The sequence below is a fragment of the Miscanthus floridulus genome, chromosome 7 (assembly GCF_019320115.1).
Source record: "Miscanthus floridulus cultivar M001 chromosome 7, ASM1932011v1, whole genome shotgun sequence".
NCBI classification, from domain to species: domain Eukaryota; kingdom Viridiplantae; phylum Streptophyta; class Magnoliopsida; order Poales; family Poaceae; genus Miscanthus; species Miscanthus floridulus.
In genome coordinates this window covers 68,086,998-68,108,924 of record NC_089586.1, presented here as the reverse complement: position 1 = coordinate 68,108,924, position 21,927 = coordinate 68,086,998, and the positions used below count along the sequence as shown (strand labels likewise).

At 41.0% G+C, this 21,927-nt stretch overlaps 1 pseudogene; it reads left to right on the top strand.

Annotated features, from left to right (window-relative positions):
* Nucleotides 1-16,313, top strand: part of LOC136465615 (alpha-terpineol synthase, chloroplastic-like) — a 37,308-nt pseudogene extending 20,995 nt beyond the window's left edge.
* Nucleotides 16,314-21,927: the final 5,614 nt, after the last annotated feature.

Sequence of the window (21,927 nt, the reverse complement as noted above, 5' to 3'; positions counted from 1 at the left end):
TCTGTGCACTGCCATGTCAGTGGAACCGGACGCACCCATTTAGTGGCTGGTCACGAAGTGACCTAGGGTCCGGTCAAAGACCGACGCCAGTGTTTTCACAGCTTCTACTGACCGGACACGCTGGTCCAGTTGAGGCCAGTGTCCGGTCCACTCTGTGAGACCCTGTCTTTTCTATATAGGGCACCGTCGGACTGTCCGCACTCTACGAGCGGACACTCCACCGGTGAAGTTCCTAATCCTTGCTCAAATGTGCCAACCACCAAGTGTATCACTTTATGCACATGTGTTAGCATATTTTTACAAACATTTTCAAGGGTGTTAGCACTCCACTAGCCCTCTTAATAGTATGACTATCGATCCTAAATGTAATCACACTCACTAAGTGTCTCGATCACCAAAATAAAATGGCTCCTAACATTTATACCTTTGCCTTGAGCCTTTTGTTTTTCTCTTTCTTCTTTTCAAGTCCAAGCACTTGATCATCACCATGGAATCACCATCATCATGTCATGATCTTCATTTGCTTCACCACTTGGAATGTGCTACCTATCTTATGATTACTTGATAAACTAGGTTAGCACTTAGGGTTTCATTAATTCACCAAAACCAAACTAGAGCTTTCAATCTCTCCCTTTTTAGTAATTGATGACAACCCTTTCACAAAGATATGAATTGAAATTCAATTGAATCTATGTTGCTTGCCCAAGCATATTTACTATGTGTAAAAGGATATGGACAAGTTTCATGAACCCCAAATGGTAGCAATTGCTCCCCCTACATATGTGCTAAGAGTTTGGATTGTAGCTTGCACATATGCTTAGATAGTAAATATATGAGACAATGTCTACTAAATGATGCTAAGGTATAAAAGATGGACCTTTGAAGCATAATACCAATCAGAGTGCACCAATATACCATCCTTAGCATCATGGTTAGCTCTATACCACTTGGAAATGAAAACACTAGATAACCTATGCAAGCTAGTTTTTCATTTCATCATTCAAACCTACAACTAACATAGACCACATAAGCATGGATATTGAAATTTAAAACTTGTGCCATGCAAGCAAACATATGAAATGCACATTCAAATGCACCATACAAGTTCATGAGCTTGCTCCCCCTACTTGTGTGCTCAAAATTTTAATTGATCCCTTTCCTTTGTCATATCTCTCCCCCTATGTCAAGTTCTCCCGCTTTGTTGTCTTTTCATTATCTTAGTACACTAATGTCTTTGTTTTTCTCCCCATATACTAATATCACTAATATCTTTGTTTTTCTCTCCCTTTGTCATCAATGACCACAAAGGTTCAAAATGTAGATAGGTTGAGATTATCAATGTCAATCAATGGGGTGAGGATTATTTTCTCAAAATTAGTGCAATCTAGAATACTTGCCAAAGATATTTAACTTTGTTTGATCCAAGGACAAGCCTCTTCACACCTCCAAATAAGGGTTATCTTGTACCATGTTGAGTTAAACACTTAGAGCTCATTTTTTAGATCAAACACTAGGTTTACAAGCCCACAAACATATCATATGCTATCACTAGATCAAAATAAGCATAGAAGCAATAGTGGTACCATACAATCATCAAATTCATTTGATTTTCATGAATGGGCTTAGTAAATGTGAAAGATGACTAGATGCACTAAGCATGTCCTTAGCAGGGATGTATGTGAAGGGGACCGTGACGCCTAAGAGGGGGGGGGTGAATTAGGCAACTTAAAATTCTAACTCTAAACTATGGCCTCTTTTTCTAACCTTAGCAAAACCAATGCAAAAGATAAACTATCTAAATGTGCAACTATGGTTTTGCTAGTGTGTTGCTATCTTTACCACAAAAGGAGTAATACAATCAATGTAAATGCAGAAGCTAAAGAGCAAGGTAGAGATATGCAAACTCCCATCGATGACTCCGATATTTTTACCGAGGTATCGAGAAGCATGCAAGCTTCCTCCTAGTTCTTGTTGGAGCCCCTCGCAAGGAATCCCTCGCAAGGGCCAAGCTCCCAGTCGAGTAACTCTATGGATAGCCTCAGGCCTTCCCCATGCGCAAGTGAGTCTCCGACGTGCCTTTCGGCAAGCCCTTCCCGGATGCTCCCCGTCGTCTTCACTATCAAGCTTCTGGCCAAAACGCAGTGAGCCTTGTTCCCTTCGGTACATGGTGGCGGCCACACCACAACCGTGGTTGGTGTGATCTCGCAAGACTACAAGCCCCTTTGATGTACAACAATGGTGCACGCAAGCACCGAGTGGTAAGAGGTATGCAAACCTCACTAAACACTAGGCCTAAACCTAGAGCAAGCGCATAAGCGGTGGTCTAATCAACCTAAGCACTCCGCAAAGCACCTACGCTAATCACCTAATAAAACACTAAGCACTATGCAAGTGGAGATCACTAAAATGGTATATCAACACCCTAGATATGTTTCCTCAACTCCACCTCCCTCAAATGGCCGGTTGGGGGTCCATTTATAAGCCCAACTGAGAAAATAGCCGTTGGGGACGAAATCCCGCTTTTCTGCTACTGACCGGACGCTGATCACGTCCTGACCAGATGCGTCCGGTCGTCCCAACCGTTGGAGCCGTGATCCACTAATCGGACACTGCCAGTGTCCGGTCACATGCCATCGGACATGTCCGGTCACATTTTCACCGCTCTGGAACCTCTCTGTACTCGACCAGACTCTGCTGTCCTGTGTCCGGTCGATCTGTCGCTAGTGTCTGGTCCAGCGTCTGGTCACTTTCCTCCAGCGTCTGGTCACCTCTGCGAGCTTGTTTCTTCGTGATCTTGTGTATGGCTTGGTTCCTATCTTTATGCTTGGACTTTGCTTGATATCTTGGGTCTTCTCTTGTGCTTCTAAGATCTTGCTTATGGTGTTGATCATCGGATCATCACGTTTCCTTCGTCCAAGTCACATTTTGCACCCTATTGAACTACAAAACAATCACTAGCAAATTCATTAGTCCAATTTGGTTGTGTTGGTTATCAAATACCAAAATCCAAAGTAACTAGGCCTAGGGTCCATTTTCCTTACAATCTCCCCCTTTTTGGTGATTGATGACAACACGACCAAAGCAAGCAAATAATAAAAATTTACAATTTAAAATCTATCTACTTGTTAGGATGCAATGCAAGGGACAAGGTTATATGATGTTAAAAGATACTACTTGTTAAGACTAAAAAATACTACATAAAAACTTATCGTGCCCTTTGCAAAATGTCCCCATGTGGCATTATGGATTTAAGCCTTGCTTCCTATAAATTCTCCTCATTACATAGACTAATCCATAATCCACTATCCTCCCTTTCTCAGACCATTACCACTTGTAAATTGTCTAGCTTATGGCCCTACAAATTAATGCTTGCTTTTGGTCCTATAAATTCTCCCCCTTTGGAATCAAACTCCAAAAAGGAAGACATTAGTAGCACAAGGGAGGGTCAAACTTTGTGATCCTTTGTGTGTAGAGTGGAATAGGTCACAAAATTTGACTCTCACATTATATAGATTAAGCTCCCCCTAAATATATGCATACATATAGTAGAAAGCAAGGCATATGCATATTTGGCAAATTATTGCTCAAGGGAATTTAATCTATATAAAGCATGGAGAAAGCATATAAATATCAAAAATAAAATCAACATGATGATATCGGTTTAGAAATACCACATGTGGAAACCAATTTGATTTCTACCACTTGTAATAGGTGGTGGATATTTGAAGTATGATGCTTAACTCCGGGGACTCCATTTTCCTTGCAATGAGACTACTACACACATGATAAGCTTAAAAAGGTGTTAGTCTCAAAGCATACAACTTGTAGAGTAACCCTCCCCCTAAAATTGTGCACACAAGTGTGGGATACTTGTAGAAGTCATGCACATTGATTTTAGAATCAATAATACCACTTGAAAGATGACATCTCATGAATGTGAGAATCATTTTCGAAGATGATATTCGGGAGAAATTATCTACAATTTGGACTATGGCACATATTAGATGAACAATCAAAAGACAAGCTATGTGTCGTGCTCCTAAACAATTTTAAACCATGTAGGTTTGCTCCAAGGGTTAAGAAAGAAATTGAGCAAGCCTACCATAAGATATACCTAGTGTATGCATGACAAAAGGTATATGCATGCAAATGCAAACATAGGCATGAAGAGTAACTAGATGCTTAAAAAAATTGTAAAAATACCACTTATAGGAAATGCAAATTGATACTACTTGAAGGTAATTGAATCTAGTTACCTAACATGGAAAGAAGAATTTGGGTCCATAGTATTCACTAACCCACTTGGCAATGATTTTGTCCATCATGATGCACCCCATGAAATGCATCCAAACTTTGCCAAGTCTCCAAATTCCTCGAAGTCCATTGGACTTCTCACTTCCCTTTCGGGATCCAAACCTTCTTGGTGCTCTTCATGTTGAAAATGATCTCCTTTGGCACCAAAAGCGTTTGACCCCATTGTTGGCTTGCTTGTTCACCTTGATGGCCACCACCTTGTCATTTTTCTTCTTCTTCAAGAGATAAGGTGTGGAGGCCTTCTTGTCCACCTTGTTGGTGTAGGTGTTGGAGAGCTTGCTTGCTTGTTTCTTCTCTTTCTTCTTTGCTCCACCCCCATTCTTCACCTTGCACTCATAGGACTTGTGACCTTCCTTGCGGCACATGTAGCAAACCACGGTTTGTCCTTCATCAAGCTTCTTCACTCCCTTGATGGTGTTATCTTGATGAAGTTGGGCTTTCTTCGTCTTGCCTTTCACTTGAGTCAAGTCTTTAGAGAGGCGAGCTACTTCTTGCTTGAGTTGCTCATTCTCCTTTGCAACCTCTTGTGTGCATGTATCTACAATAACTTTCTCAACACAAACTTGGTTGCACAAAGGTGAGTCTAAACATAAATCATTACAAGAAGTAGAGGCATCCTTTTTAGACATGTTAAAGATAGAACTCTTTTTAGATGCCTTGGTGGGAGTTGTATTAACGGCTTCAAGATTAGCAACTTTATTAGTTAGCTCATCACAATGTTTGCACATGATTTCCATTTTTGCAAGCAAACTTTTATAACCATCTTATGAGCTAGCTAACTTTTCTTTTAATTTTTTATTTTTCTTTACAAGTTGCTCATCATTGATTGTGCATGCATTTGTTGTTGCACTAGCCTTAAGTTGCTTAATTTTAGTAGATAGTTCAACATTTAGATTAGCAAAATTCTCATATTGTTCAAGCAAAGTTTTATAAGCTTCTTGTGAACTATCTAGCTTTTCTTTTAAATTTTTGAGCTTCTTTTGTTGACTAGTGCAAATTTTAGCATAATTAAGATTTTGTTGCACAATTTCATCATAAGAAGGCATATCATCATCACTATCACTCTCACTAGAGGATGAGCTTTCGTTACCTCATGCCATAAGGCACACACGAGAAGAGCTTGATGATGAGTGCTTGCGACCTCGCCTCTTGTGATGGTGTTCTTCTTCACTTGAAGAATCATCCTATGATCTTATTGTTGTGAGGGCTTGGTTCTTGCACGCCTTCTTCTTTGTCTTGAGTGTGGGCTTGTTTGGACAAACTTCCACAAAGTGCCCCAACTCGCCGTATCCATAGCATCCTATCTTTCTTTGCTCATTTCTTTGATTGGTAAAAATGAGATCTTGAATTTGGATGGGCACACCCTTAACATTGAGCCTTTGGATCATCTTCTCCACCTTGTTGATTAATTTGATTGATTCTTCATCAAGGTCGGAGGTGGAGGAGGAAGATTGATCATCATCACTTGAATCTTCATCATCATCATCATCGTCCTCATCTTGTTCTTCATCTTCACTTGAGGAGCTTGAGCTTGAGCTTGTCTCAACTTGCTTGCCCTTCATCTTCTTTTTCTCGCTACATGTGAGAGCTTTGCCTTTGCTTGATGAAGAAGCTTCTTCTTGACCCATCTTATGTGACATTTCAAATGCCACTATCTTGCCAATGACTATACCTGGGGTCATGGGGCTCAAGTCCTCCATATTGTGAAGGATGGTGATGATGCTTGCATATTTCTTTTGTGGTAGCATGGAGATGATCTTCCTCATGATGTACACATCATCTAGCTTTATTAATCCTATTGAATGGAGCTCATTGATAATTAGATTCAAATGAGAATACATATCATGAACAAGCTCATCATTATTCATTGTAAAGGAATCATAATTTTGTTTAGCTAGCCAATGTTTTTGCTCACGGACATTACTTGTGTCGTCATGGAGCTCTTGGAGTTTTAACCAAATTTAATGTGCCGTATTTAAAGTGAACACTTGGTTAAACACATCCATGCTAAATGATTCAAACAAGCAATTTTTAGCTCTAGCATTGAAATGCATTTCTTTTTCATCACTCTTTATGGGTTTTTAGGATTCTTGATGGGTTTCATCCTATCACGAGTGACTCTCCATACACCCAAATCAACCGCCACAAGATGGCAAGCCATTCTAGCCTTATAGTAAGGGAAGTTAGTGCCGTCAAAGTGCGGAGGCCCAGAGGTATCCTTCCCAACCACTCTAAATAGCGTCGGCTCAACGACGGTTAAGCCAAAGGTCCAAATTGAGCCAATCGGCTTTGATACCAATTGAAGGGGACCATGACGCCTAAGAGGGGTGAATTAGGCAACTTAAAATTCTTACTCTAAACTATGGCCTCTTTTTCTAACCTTAGCAAAACCTATGCAAAAGATAAACTATCTAAATGTGCAACTATGGTTTTTCTAGTGTGTTGCTATCTCTACCACAAAAGGAGTAATACAATCAATGTAAATGTGGAAGCTAAAGAGCAAGGTAGAGATATGCAAACTCCCATCGACAACTTTGGTATTTTTACCGAGGTATCGAGAAGCATGCAAGCTTCCCCCTAGTCCTCGTTGGAGCCCCTTGCAAGGGCCAAGCACCTAATTGGGTAACTCTGTGGATAGCCACAGGCCTTCCCCACGTGCAAGTGGGTCTCCAACATGCCTTCCGGCAAGCCTCTCCCGGATGCTCCCCGCTGTCTTCACTATCAAGCTTCTGGCCAAAACGCCGCGGGCCTTGTTCCCTCCGGTACACTATGGCGGCCACACCACAACCGTGGTTGGTGTGATCTCACAAGACTACAAGCCCCTCCGATGTACAACAATGGTGTGTGCAAGCACCGAGTGGTAAGAGGTATGTAAATCTCACTAAACACTAGGCCTAAACCTAGAGCAAGCGTATAAGCGGTGGTCTAATTAACCTAAGCACTCTACAAAGCACCTATGCTAATCACCTAATAAAACACTAAGCACTATGCAAGTGGAGATCACTAATATGGTGTATCAACACCCTAGATATGTTTCCTCAACTCCACCCCCTCAAATGGCTGGTTGGGGGGTCTATTTATAAGCCCCACTGAGAAAGTAGCAATTGGGGATGAAATCCTACTTTTCTGCTACTAACCGGACGCTGATCACGTCCTGACTGGATGCGTCAGTTGTCTCGACCGTTGGAGCCATGATCCACTGATCGGACGCTGCCAGCGTCCGGTCACATGCCACCAGACGCGTTCGATCACATTTTTGCCGCTCTGGAACCTCTCTGTACTCAACTAGACTCTGTTGTCCTACGTCCGATCGATCTGCCGCCAACGTCCGGTCTAGCATCCGGTCACGCCTATTGCCGAGCCTCTTGATCGGAGCGTTCGGTCACTTTCCTCCAGCGTCTGGTCCAGCGTCCGGTCACCTCTATGAGCTCATTTCTTCACGATCTTGCGTACGGCTTGGTTCCTATCTTCATGCTTGGACTTTGCTTGATATCTTGGGTCTTCTCTTGTGCTTCTAAGGTCTTGCTTATGGTGTTGATCATCAGATCATCATGTTTCCTTTGTCCAAGTCACATCTTGCACCCTATTGAACTACAAAACAATCACTAGCAAATTCATTAGTCTAATTTGGTTGTGTTGGTCATCAAACACCAAAATCCAAAGTAACTAGGCCTAGGGTCCATTTTCCTTACAGTATGCTATGCCAATCAACTTTTACCTTAGATTGCTTGAAGGAGGGGCATGTCATATGAGTGGGGTGCATCAACACATGTTTGAGAAATCCAATATGTTCAACTCATTCCTTAGCTTGCAAAATCTTTTCTCATCTAATGGCTTAGTGAATATATCGGCAAGTTGATCTTCGGTGCCTACACTCTCAATGCAGATGTCCCCTTTTTGTTGGTGAGTTCTTATGAAATGGTGGCGGACATCAATGTGCTTTGTTCTTGCATGTTGAACTGGATTGTTGGTCAACTTGATTGCACTCTCATTGTCACATAGCAATGGCACTTTCTTGAACTTGATTCCAAAGTCACTCAAAGTGGCCTTCATCCAAAGTATTTGTGCACAACAACTACCGGCGGATATGTATTCGGCTTTGGCGGTTGATAATGCAACACTATTTTGCTTCTTTGATGACCATGAAACAAGTGATCTTCCCAACAATTGACATGTGCCTGAGGTGCTCTTCCTTTCAACCTTGCATCCCTCATAATCCGAGTCATTGTAACCAAATAACTCAAACTTTGCTCCTTTGGGATACCACAAACCAACATTTTGTGTATGCTTCAAGTACCTCAATATTCTCTTTGTAGCCTTCAAATGACTCTCTTGGTGAGGCTTAAAATCTTGCACACATGCATACACTAAACATGACATCCGATCTTGATGCGGTCACATAGAGTAGGCTTCCAATCATAGACTGATACAATTTTTGATCCACCATATTGCCACTTGTATCACTATCCAAGTTGTCATTTGTACCCATTGGTGTACTAATAGCTTTGCTATCACTTATGCGAAACTTCTTGATCATATCCTTGATATACTTGCCTTGACTCACAAATGTACCATTCTTCAATTGCTTGATTTAAAGACCAAGGAAGTAACTCAACTCTTTAATCATGGACATCTCAAAATCATTAGCCATCATCTCTCCAAACTCATCATAAAAATCTTGATTGGTTGATCCAAATATGATGTCATCAACATAGATTTGCAACACAAATAAATCTTTTCCAATCTTCTTGATGAAAAGAGTGGTGTCAACCTTGCCCATCATGAACCCTTTAGAGAGTAGGAAGTCCCTTAATCTCTCATACCATGCTCTAGGTGCTTGCTTCAAGCCATACAATGCCTTCTTCAACTTGTACACATGGTCGGGCTTCTTGTCATCTTCAAAACTGGGAGGTTGCTCAACATATACTTCTTCATTGATGTAACCATTGAGAAATGCACTCTTAACATCCATTTGATAGAGTTTGATGTTGTGGGCACAAGCATAGGCTAGCAAGATTCTAATTGCTTCCAATCTAGCAACCGGGGCATATGTTTCTCTAAAGTCAAGACCTTCAACTTGTGTATAGCCTTGTGCTACCAATCTTGCTTTGTTCCTTACTACTATCCCATCTTGATCTTGCTTGTTTCTAAAGACCCATTTGGTTCACATTACATTGTGTCCCTTTGGTCTATCTACTAATTCCCATACTTGATTTCTTGTGAAGTTATTCAATTCTTCATGCATAGCATTCACCCAATCAACATCTTTCAATGCTACATCTATCTTCTTTGGTTCAATGGATGACACAAATGAGAAATGCTCACAAAATGATACCAATCTTGATGTTGTTTGTACACATCTATAAATATCTCTAATTATAGTGTCCAATGGATGATCCCTTGTAATATTGGTTGGTTGGAGGATTAGAACTTGATTGCATGCACTTGCTTGATCATTGGGTTGAAATGATGTACTAGCCACTTGATCTTGTTCATTGTCATGAGAGCCAATTGTACTAGCTTGAGTTGTACCATCTTGCACATTTGAGTTAGAGAGCACTTGCACTTGATCATCTTCATCATTATTTACTTGCCTAGGCCTCAATTCACCAACATCTATGTTCTTTATGGCATTTGAAAGTTGAATGCCTCTAACATCTTCCAAGTTCTTATTCTCTTCTTGTGAACCCTTAGTTTCATCAAATTCAACATCATGAACTTTCTTAAGAGTACCACTATCCAAATTCTAAACTCTATATGCTTTGCTAGTGGTTGAGTATCCAAGTAGAAATCCTTCATCACATTTCTTGTCAAACTTGCCCAATCTAGTGCCTTTCTTCAACATTTAGCATTTGCAACCAAAGACCCAAAAATATGCAATATTGGGCTTTCGACCATTCAAGAGCTCATATGGTGTCTTCTCTTTCAATGGGTGACAATAGAGACAGTTGCTACAATAGCAAGCCATGTTGATAGCTTCGGCCCAAAAAGATTGACTCACATTGTATTCACTAAGCATAGACCTTGCCATATCAATGAGTGTTCTATTCTTCCTCTAAACAAGGCCATTTGATTGTGGAGTGTACTTGGCTGAGAATTGATGTCTAATTTCAAATTCACCACACAACTCATCAATTCTAGTGTTCTTGAACTCACTACCATTGTCACTTCTAACTCTCTTGATGGTTGTTTCAAACTCATTGTGAATGCCCTTGACAAATAATTTGAATGTTGCAAACACATCACGTTTGTCCATTAGAAAGAATACCCAAGCGTATCTAGTGTAATCATCCACTATCACAAAGCCATATTTGTTTCCACCAATGCTAGTGTATTGAGTTGGCCCAAACAAATTCATGTGCAATAACTCAAATGCTTTACTAGTGCTCTTCATGCTTTTCTTAGGATAGGTGTTTCCAACTTGTTTGCTGGCTTCATAAGAGCTACAAAGCTTATCCTTCTCAAACATAACATCTTTCAAGTCTCTAACCAAGTTATGCTTAACCGATCTATTCAATTGTTTTATTCCAACATGACCAAGCCTTCTATGCTATAACCAACCCATGCTAGACTTAGTGAACAAACATATAGATAATCTAGCTTCACTAGCATTGAAATCAACCAAGTATAGACTCTCATATCTAAAGCCTTTGAAGATCAAATTAGAGCCATCTACACTTATGATCTCTACATCATCTACCCCAAATATGCATTTGAATCCAAGATCACACAATTGAGCCACGGATAGCAAATTGAAGTTTAAGCTCTCTACTAGCAACACATTGGATATGCTCATGTCATTGGATATTGTAATCTTACCAAGCCCTTTGACCTTGACTTTGCCATTATCACCAAATGTGATACTATCATAACCATCATTGCCATTGATGTTGATTGAGTTGAACATTCTTGCATCACCGATCATGTGTTAAGTGCACCCACTATCAAGAACCCAATGCCTTCCTCTAGCTTTGTAATTGACCTACAAAAGAAGATCATTTCTTTTTAGGTACCAAACTTGCTTGGGTCCTTGAAAGTTATTCACTAAGCTCTTAGGTATCCAAATGGCTTTCCTTTTTGAGCCCATCCATGGTTTACCAATGAACTTAGCCTTTACACCATTTGCACCCTTGGTAAGCATATAGAAAGAATCAAGCTTAATGGAGGATATATTAGCATTTTTGCTCTTGTTGTTGCATTCATGCTCTTTATGACCAACTTGCTTGCAACTAGTGCAAAACCGACCATTGTTCTTCATAAAACTAGTCTTGTGAGGAGCTAAGGTCGCCTTGCCTTTCTTGGGGGTATAGCCCAATCTCTCTTTATAGAGAGAAGCTCTTTGGCAACCCAAGCACATAAGCAAGCGGTCCTCACCACCATAGTCCTTAGCCAAGGTGTGAGTGAGCTTATTGACCTCCTTCTTAAGGTTCTCATTCTCAACCATTAGTGAGGCATCACAAGTGAAACCATCACTACTAGATGAGGTGGAAGTAGAAGTACTACAAGAAGGATTAGCGGGAGGAACAATGATAGGCATAGATAATGATTCATCAATTATATCACAAGTTAAGCCTACATTGCAAGTCTCAACATGCTTCTTTTTATTTTGCTCATCAAGCAAAGATGAATGAGCCTTTTTAAGCTTTTTGTGAGCATTGCCAAGCTTCTCATGGGCTTCCTCTAGCCTCTCATGAGATGCATTGAGCTCATCAAAGGCTTGCTTAAGGGATTTTAGTTCCTTATGCAAGCTTTTGCATTCCCTTCTCTTAATGCCAAAGTGTTCTTTAGTATCTTCTAGCATGTCAAATAGTTCATCCTTAGTAGGTTCATCAGCATCACTATCACTTTCATTTTCATTTTCATTATCATGTTCCTCATCACTTTCATCATCACAAATTTGTACCTTAGTGGCCTTAGCCATGAAGCATGATAGAGTGTCGAAGAGAGAAGGCTTCTCATTGATAGCAATGCTTGCAAGTGCCTTCTTCTTGGTGGTCTTGTCATCATCACTATCATCATCAGCACTTGAGGAAGCATCACTATCCCAAGTGACCACATATTAACCACCCTTCTTCTTCTTGAAGGTCATCTTGTCCCTCTTCTCTTTCTTTTCCTTCTTGTCCTTCTTCTTGTTCTTCTTGTCATCATCTTTGTCACTATTGTATGGGCATTGAGCAACAAGATGATCTTTGCTTCCACAATTGAAGCACCTTCTTGACTCTTCCTTGTTCTTGGATGAAGACTTCTTTCTTCTAGCATGGTAGCCCTTCTTCATCATGAACTTACCAAATCTCTTGGCAAAGAGAGCCATCTTCTCATCATCATCATCATCATTCCATGAGCCATCATCTTCACTTGATGTATCTTGCTTTGCCTTGCCTTTGGATGATAAAGCCTTGAATGCCACACTCTTCTTCTTCTCATCCTTTTTCTCATCTTTCTTCTCCTTTTTTTTCTTCCTTCTCATCATCATCTCTATATGTATCATAAGTCATTATATCTCCCAACACTTGATTTGGTGTCATGGTGTCCAAACCACTCCTCACTAGAATAGTGACCAATGTGCCAAATCTTGAAGGCAAACAGCTTAAGAACTTGTGGAAGAAGTCCTTGTTCTTCACCTCTTCTCCAAGTGCTTTGAGATCATTGACAAGCACTTAAAGCCTATGGAACATCTCTGATACACTCTCATCCTCCTTCATCTTAAAGCTTGCAAACTTCTCTTTGAGAATGTATGCCTTTGCACCCTTCATGGCTTGAGTGCCCTCAAATGATTCCTCCAATTTTTTCCATGTCTCATGAGCTCTCTCAATGTTCTTGATTTACTCAAATGTTCTCTCATCCAAAGCATCATAGATGGCACTAAGAGCAATGTCATTATTTTGGAGTAGCATCTCTTTGGCGGTGGTGGGAGCCTCTTCATCCTCAATCTCAATTTTGGTCTCCACCACTTTCCAAACCTTCCTATTAATTGACTTGATATAAGTTGTCATCTTAACTTTCCAATAGGGATAATTTGAGCCATCAAATTGGGGTGGCTTCTTGGTGTTGTTGATTTGAGCCATTTTTACATCGAAGGTTATTAAGCCTCAAATCATGGTGACCTCGGCTCTGATACTACTTGAAAGGTCCTAATGGCTAGAGGGGGTAAATAGCCTATTAAAATTTTCTACAACAATACTTAACAAACTGGTTAGACAATTATGAGGCGAAGCAAGTGTTGCACTAGCCGACTAAAAATACAAACCACCTACCACAATTCTAGTTTATATAGTTTCTATCCACACAATAGCTATGTCACTACACTAAGTTAGTATGCTCTCAAATGCTAACTAAAGAGCCACACTAACCAAACTAATAAGCTCTCACAAGCTACACTAAAGAGCTTGACAACTAGTTTACGGTAATGTAAAGAGAGTGAGCAAGATATACCACCGTGTCGAGGAAGGAGCCAATCAATCATAAGAATGAATACCAATGAAGACCAATCACCTCGGAATCAAATGATGACACAATGATTTTTTACCGAGGTCCACTTGCTTGCCGGCAAGCTAGTCCTCGTTGTGGCAATTCACTCACTTGGAGGTTCACACGCTAATTGGCATCACACGCCAAACCCTCAATAGGGTGCCGTACAACCAACACAAGATGAGGATCACACAAGCCACGAGCAATCCACTAGAGTACCTTTTGGCTCTTCGCTGGGGAAAGGTCAAGAACCCCTCACAATCACCACGATTGGAGCCAGAGACAATCACCAACCTCCGCTTGGTGATCCTTGCTGCTCCAAGCCATATAGGTGGCAGCAACCACCAAGAGTAACAAGTGAATCCCGTAGTGAAACACGAACACCAAGTGCCTCTAGATGTAAACACTCAAGCAATGCACTTGGATTCTCTCCCAATCTCACAAAGATGATGAATCAATGATGGAGATGAGTGGGAGGGCTTTGGCTAAGCTCACAAGGTTGCTATGTCAATGCAAATGGCCAAGAGAGTGAACTTGAGCCAGTCATGGGGCTTAAATAGAAGCCCTCACGAAATAGAGCCGTTGTACCCCTTCACTGGGAACTGCTCCGGGTGACCGCACGCTCCAGTCAGGTCGACCGGGCACAGGACCCCAGCGTCCGGTCGCCTAATGCTTGCCATGTGTCATTGGCTTCAAACGTTGTTCACCCAATCTCAACAGTCAAGTGATGACCAGACGCGCTGCTCAAAGTGATCGGACGCACCAACACTAGCGTTTGGTCATTTCCAGTAAGGTACCAGAAGCGAAAAATCACGACTAGACATGTCCGATCATGCCCGACTGGACTCACCCAGCGTCCGGTCACTCAACGTCTCCTCTATGCACTACCACATTAGTGGGACTGGACGCACCCACTCAGTGTTCGGACATGAAGTGACCCTACATCCGGTCAAAGACCGATGCCAGCGTTTTCACAGCTTCTACTGACCGAACATGCTGGTCTAGTTGAGGCCAGCATCTGGTCCACTCTATGAGACCCTATCTTTTCTGTATAGGATGCCGATGGTACCATCGGACTGTACGCACTCTACAGACGGACACTCCGCCGATGAAGTTCCTAACCCTTGCTCAAATGTGCCAACCACCAAGTGTATTACTTTATGCACATGTGTTAGCATATTTTCACAAACATTTTCAAGGGTGTTAGCACTCCATTAGATCCTAAATACATATGCAATGAGTTAGAGCATCTAGTGGCACTTTGATAACCGCATTTTGATACGCATTTCACCCCTCTTAATAGTACGGCTATCGATCCTAATTGTGATCACAATCACTAAGTGTCTCGATCACCAAAACAAAATAGCTTCTACCATTTATACCTTTGCCTTGAGCATTTTGTTTTTCTCTTTGTTCTTTTAAAGTCCAAGCACTTGATCATCACCATGGCATCACCATCATCATGTCATGATCTTCATTTGCTTCACCACTTGGAATGTGCTACTTATCTTATGATCACTTGATAAACTAGGTTAGCACTTAGGGTTTCATCAATTCACCAAAACCAAACTAGAGCTTTCAGTTGGTTAGATCCTAATTTAGGGTAGTAGACATGTGTGCACCAAACTTCTAGAATAACTCTAGGGATATGCTACGCTAGAGCTAGATGGGTTTTGGGTTATGTCTAACTAGTGCACCTAGTGATTTGGGTTCTATTCCTTCTCATGAACCACTTGAGACTAAGGCTTGAGATTGAGCAAAAGAAACTTAACTCCAAAGTTGATAATCATGAGAGGCTAGGATCCTTGATAAGAGGTTGAGCACACCTTGCTTTCCATTCTTGAAGAGAAATACCAACATCCTTGCAAGAATCCAAAGAAATGCATGAGAGTGACATTGAGAGGGGTTTCATGAGATTGGTCATGCATAGAGCCTTGACCTTACCTTTGTGATGAATGAGATGTCACCACACTCCATGATCCATTCATGCATGAAAGATTGAGATTAGGGTTTGGGAGACATTTCCAACTAACTAAGATGAGAGCTCATGAGCTAACCATGATCATGAGGTGAGGATGAGTTGAGCTTGATGAAGTGATGATCTTGGGTTGCATTCCTTCACTCCATCTTCCACCTCCATCTCCAATCTCCATTTTGTCTCTCTAGTTCTTCCTTGTTCTTGCTCTTTTTAGAGAGAGAGAGAGAGGAAGGTGAGAAATAGGAGAATGGGTTCAGTTGGTGCTGCTTCAGCTGAGGTATGGTTCATCCAATTTCGTGCATATGACATGTGGGGTCAAGGGTTGAGTTGAGGACAACTCATTCCCCACTCACTACATGCAGTTCAGATACTAGCGAATGGTCCGGTATGACATCGGACTGTCTGGTATTCTCTGTTGGTGGAGAGATGGGATCAACACTTAGGATTTGGCACTGGGCCAATTAATTTTTATTCCAAAGGTCAATAACCTGATCTCTAACAATCTGATTTGTTGTGTTACATCTTTTAGATTGTGAGTCACCTCATTGGGTAGGAAGCAATATATTCACGGTTTCTGCTGTGTCAAAAAATTGTAGGGCTCATCTAGGAGCTTTGTCGGTGGTCGAAGTTGAGAGCCTAGGTTGTAGCGAATTTGGGTCATTACATAGAAGCAGAATCTAGCCCCTTCGTAAATTTAGGTTTTATTGATCCTTATTCATCTAGAGTTTAGTCTTTAGAATTATTGATGAGGTGGTGGTGATGATGGCGTATTGGAATAAGGTCTCTTTAGTCTCTTCCTACCTCAACGATATTCAATTCTGCATTGGCGAGGGCCAAAAAGTGTATGGTTTGTTAGATCTGTTGGTTCTTTTTAGATCTTGACAATTGGTGTGTTTGTCATGGGAAGCAAGGCTTTCAATGTAGTGATTCTGATCTCTTCTTTTGGTCTATTCTATAGCAAGGTCTGGCATCTTCAACACTCTATTCTAATGGTGAAGGGTTGTAAGCCTACATTCCTTGGGGGTTTTCTCCAGCCAATGTTTTATGAGTACTAGATCTCGTTGTTCATGATGTGTGGCTTTGCGGTCTTCAAAGCCTTGGATGGCGATGGTGTTCGTAGGTATCCTTTTTCTTTGTTGTCTTTTGAATGTGATTTTCAAGCTCTCGGTGGACGATCAGAGGAAGAAGATAACCAAATTAGTCTTTAGTATACTCTTATTTTTTCAGAGGTCGTTTCATGTCATGTTGTTCATCTTTTGTAAGCACTCTTTTGAGTGTCTTTATCAAAAAGGGGTTAAAACCAGCAATCACTATGCCAAAACAGAATAATGGAGACACCCTAATTAGTGATGCATAATTGAGATGTGTACCAATGAACCTAGCACAAACACCATTAGCACCCTTAGAAAGTAAACAACAAGAATCAAATTTGATGGAGTATATGGTGTTAGTCTTGTTCTTACATTCCCTCTCCAAGTGCCCAACTTGCTTGCACTTGTTGCAAAACTTGCCATTGCTCTTCACAAACAGTTGTGAGAAACATAAGCTTTAATGCATTTCATAGGGACATATCCTAAGCCTTCCTTGTTAAGGCAAAGCCTTTGGCTCCCTAGACATTCCTACAAGCGTGCTTCACTCATATATGCCTTGTTCAATGCATGGGTGAGCTCATCATCCTCCTTCTTGAGGGTCTCATTTTCTATAATGGGAGATGAATCAGTGGTGGATCACTCAAACGGGTAGCTTTGCTAGTGCTACAAGAAAGGTTAGTAGCAACAATAATAGGAGTACAAATATTTTCAACAATTAGATCACAAGTGACTCTTATGCTATCTTTTGCAATAGGCTCATCCCTTTGAGCATGAATAAAGGAGTGAGCATCCTTGAGATTCTCATTAGAGTCAAGTAGAGCCTCATGGGTAGCCAAATTATCTTCAAAGGATTGCTCAAGAGCTCTATGTCTCTTGTGCCATTCTTTGAATTCCTCCCTCTTCTTGTTCATGAGAGATTGGGCCTCTTACAAAAGCTCCAAGAGCTCCTCCTCCTCACTATCACTACCACTATCACTTTCATCATATTGTACCTTAGGGCCCTTGGCCATGAAGCAAGTGTGAGTGTCAAAGATGGAGGGCTTCTTGTTAATAGAAATGTTGGCAAGAAACTTGGATGGGGCCTTCTCTTCATCATCACTTGTGTAGGCATCTGAATCCTACTACATGCAATAACCATGCCCCTTCTTCTTCTTCTTCTTCTTCTTCTTCTTCTTCTTCTTCTTCTTCTTCTTCCTCCTCCTCCTCCTCCTCCTCCTCCTCCTTACTCTTGCTCTTATCTTTCTTGGAAGATTTGTCCTTCTTGTTGGGTTAATCAGCCACAAGATGACCAACCTCCCCACAATCATAGCATCTTCTTCCTTCCTTCATCTTAGATGATGATCTTCTTCTTCTACTTCCACCAGCAAAGCCCTTCTTCTTCATGTACTTGCCAAATATTCTCACAACAAGAGCCATTTCTTCCTCCTCCATGCTTGAGCTTCTATAATCCTCATCATCACATGATTCTTCCTTCTTTTTCTTGCCCTTGGTAGAGGAGGCCTTGAATGCAATACTCTTCTTCTTATTATCATCCTTCTCCACTTCCTCAACCTCTTCTTGGTCAAATGTACTGATGAGGACATGACACCCATGCATATGACCATGTTTGGCACATGGTATGGAGGGGTAGGAGGCCAGCAAGGGTGTCCAAGTCAAGAGGGAGGTCCGAGGCTAATTTGGTTCGAGTCCCCAAGGTGGAGGCTTAAAGCAACTCAAGTTTGAGTCTGCCTCGGCCTCCAGGACCAGTCTGCCTTAAACTAGTCACCTAGGATGCATTTAGACTTTGTTTCGATGATCCACATATGAATGGAAAGCTAATTAGATAAGGAAGCCAACCCAATTGGTTTCACATCAAAAGACCTTCGTAATCAACGGGAATCGTCGAAACAAGTCAGCATTCAGAATCTGTCAGGGTGCTACGACATCGTCTTTTGGTCCATTGGACCGTGTATCATGTTTGGGCCCATTAGGGGGTGCATTCAGGGGGGTGACACCCAAGACTCTATAAATAGCAGTCGTCGCTCTCCTTAGGGTTTGGGGGTTTTGTTTAGTTCTTGATTTCCTCGTGAAACAGACATCGTTTTGCTGCAACTATCGCCGCTAAGGCCGCTTGCTGTGAACCAGGGCCCCAGTTCTTGATCTTGTTCGCCTATGGTGATTAGTCCTTTCGAATAAAGACTTGAACTCCTTCTCGTTATCATAAGCCTCATATTTATTTGCAATTTTAGATTGCGTTCACCCTGTTCTTGCTTGTGTTCTTGATTCGCTTGCAGGAAAGCCTTCTCGGCGAGGTCCATCGCGTTCGCGTGGTTGATAACCAACGGAGTAGTGGTGTAACGGTTGCGAGGGTCCAAATTAGTCTTGGTTTGAAGCCTAGATCGTGAATGTCGAGTCTCCACCAATCGACGCTATCATACCTTTCGAAAGATCAGGCCTAGTCTACATCAAGTGGTATCAGAGACCTTGTTGCCCGTTAGGTATAACTTTGTTTTCTCCTTTAGATTGTTACTGTTTTTGCATTACCTATAGTCCATAAAAAGCAAAAAAAAAATGTACACCACCACATATTTCCTGTCCTATAGCCTTATTGTGCCATGCAATTTCATCTCTGTTTCGCGTTGTTGAGTTTGTGCCCTACGTCAAGTTCTTGTTGCTAGTTTTAGATTATTTTTTAGTTCAGTTTGTGTTTTTCCCTTTGTTTTTCATCATAATCCGTGAACATCTCCAAGTCTTATTGAGTTTCCTTTGTATCCATCAAACCCTAGTCCACGTCATCTAATTTCCTACACTTGTCTTCACTGTTTTCATCAAATCATTGCTGTCGTGACTAATTTTGAGCGCATTGTTCCCGTTTTGTCCTCTAATTTGGAGTCCGTTCTTAAAACTGGTCTAGTTTTCGCATACGAACTCGGATTTCGATGTTCCATATATCAAAATCAATCAGAAAAAAAATTTGGATCCATCCATCCCTAGCTTTGTTGGGGTCGGAGATTTTTATTTTGGTCAAAAAGTGGTCACAAGATCCTCTTTTCGTGGTCACAAGGTCTTTGTCGATTTCGAGCACGTCTTCTGAAAATTCCACAGGCCACGTCTTTCACTTATTTAAGCTCATATTTTCTGTGGTTACTTCTTTTGTGGTACTAAGTGAAGAAAAAATATCAAAAAATAAAAAGAAAAAAAATCAAAGAATCTCAAAAAAACAACGACGGCCCAAAAATAGAGAAAAAGAGGGGTAAAACTGGAACAATATCTAGAGGAGCACATAGAGAACACCATTTGAGCTGTGTTTGTGTGTGCTGATTTCTGCCTTGTTCCAAATCATATTCTTGTTGTTCACATCACTTGATACATCTGGTATTTGGAACATGAGTAGGCCAGCAACTAAGACAAGTACTTGGGATACTTATTCAGCTTTGCTATTCAGTTGCGAATTTTGCTATTCCTTGCTACTATATTGTGCCTGTCCAAGCTCCACTTTTTTCTAACCAAGTATAGGTCCGCCTTGCAACTGTTACACTCTAGCTACAACGGTATCACAGTCACCGACCGATTGCATCGCCTGTTGCTTTGGTAAGAACACTTGTAAGATCATGGTAAGACGCTTGAGAGTTGAGTGCCTTGTTTTTTCTTATCCACAACCTAAGTAGTTGATAGGGATAATACTCTTGTGTTGTCTTTTGCTGTCTTCTAACAATGATAGGTCGTTCGTATCCACCGACTTATGATGGTATAGGTGCTGATGAGTACATGGAGTGAGAAATTGCCATAGATAACATATTTGCTACTCGCTTTATGTGTCCAAGGAGGAAGGTAAAAAATGCAGCTAGTGTTTTGCGACATTCTGCGTTATCTTGGTGGGAGTCTTTAGATTCTTCTGATAAACCTCAAACTTGGAATGATATGAAACTTCTTATGCGAGAAACCTTTGTTAATCCACCTCCTGTTTTGACTTCATATGATGAGGTGCACCATTTAGAGGAAGAGTCTGTTGTTATTCCTCTTGCTATGACTAACCTTCTGCATGATAATGTACATAAGCGAGAGGATGACATGGAAGAAAATAAGGAGCATACAACCTCATATGCAAATTCAGAACCATCACTTCACAATGCACCTATTACTACTGCTGAGAACACAAGTAATGCCCATGGTGCTACACTCACGGAAGGTGAGAATAGTTTTAATGTACTAAATTCTTCCACAAACCATACTATCATAGAGCAATTGTTAGTGGAACCCTCTCTTGATTTATCTCCGTCCCATGATAATTTGCTTAAAGTTCCTTATGATAAAGATGAATTGGTTGATGATGCCTCAGTTTTACATGTTTTGGAACCAGTCACTTCTGCTGAAAATAAACATATTATTCATATTGCTACTAAAATTAATGAGTTCAAACTGTTGGCTTCTTTACATACTTTGGGTTACATTGAATTTGATGTTTTGTGTAACCTAGATTGTTTAGAGGAGAGCCTATTTAAATATGTTGATTTGCCTTGGTTTTCTAAACATACATATCATATTATTGGCAAATATAACAACAAGGGACAATATATGATACATCGAGTATACATTCGTAGTAATATGAATTCTCCTTTTGTTGTACAAGATTATGATCGTTTAGAGGGCAGCCATAATAATACAAACATTTTCTCATGTTCCTTAAAGAAACAAGTTCACTTCCAAGAAGGGGAGCATTGTTGGTTGCTACCTATGTCTGCTAGATCATCTATTCCTACATTGTCTTTGGTTAGTTCTAATCTTTTACAGGATAGTGTTGACATACATCGTGTGCATTCGGATCATGGAGTCTACATGCTTGCTAAAATTTTTATGCGAGATGACATGCTACAAACTTAGTAACATGGTCATGTTTCTTCTCACAATTATTTCGGTTCCCTTTGTTTTCGCAACCCCGCTCTCCTTTATGTTGTGCAGGATCAGTTTCAAGCACAATCGACGCCGATGACGGCTTTTGTCAAGAAGGGAAGGATGATGAGGACATGACACTCATGCATATGACCATGTTTGGCACATGGTATGGAGGGGTAGGAGGCTAGCAAGGGTCAAGAAGGA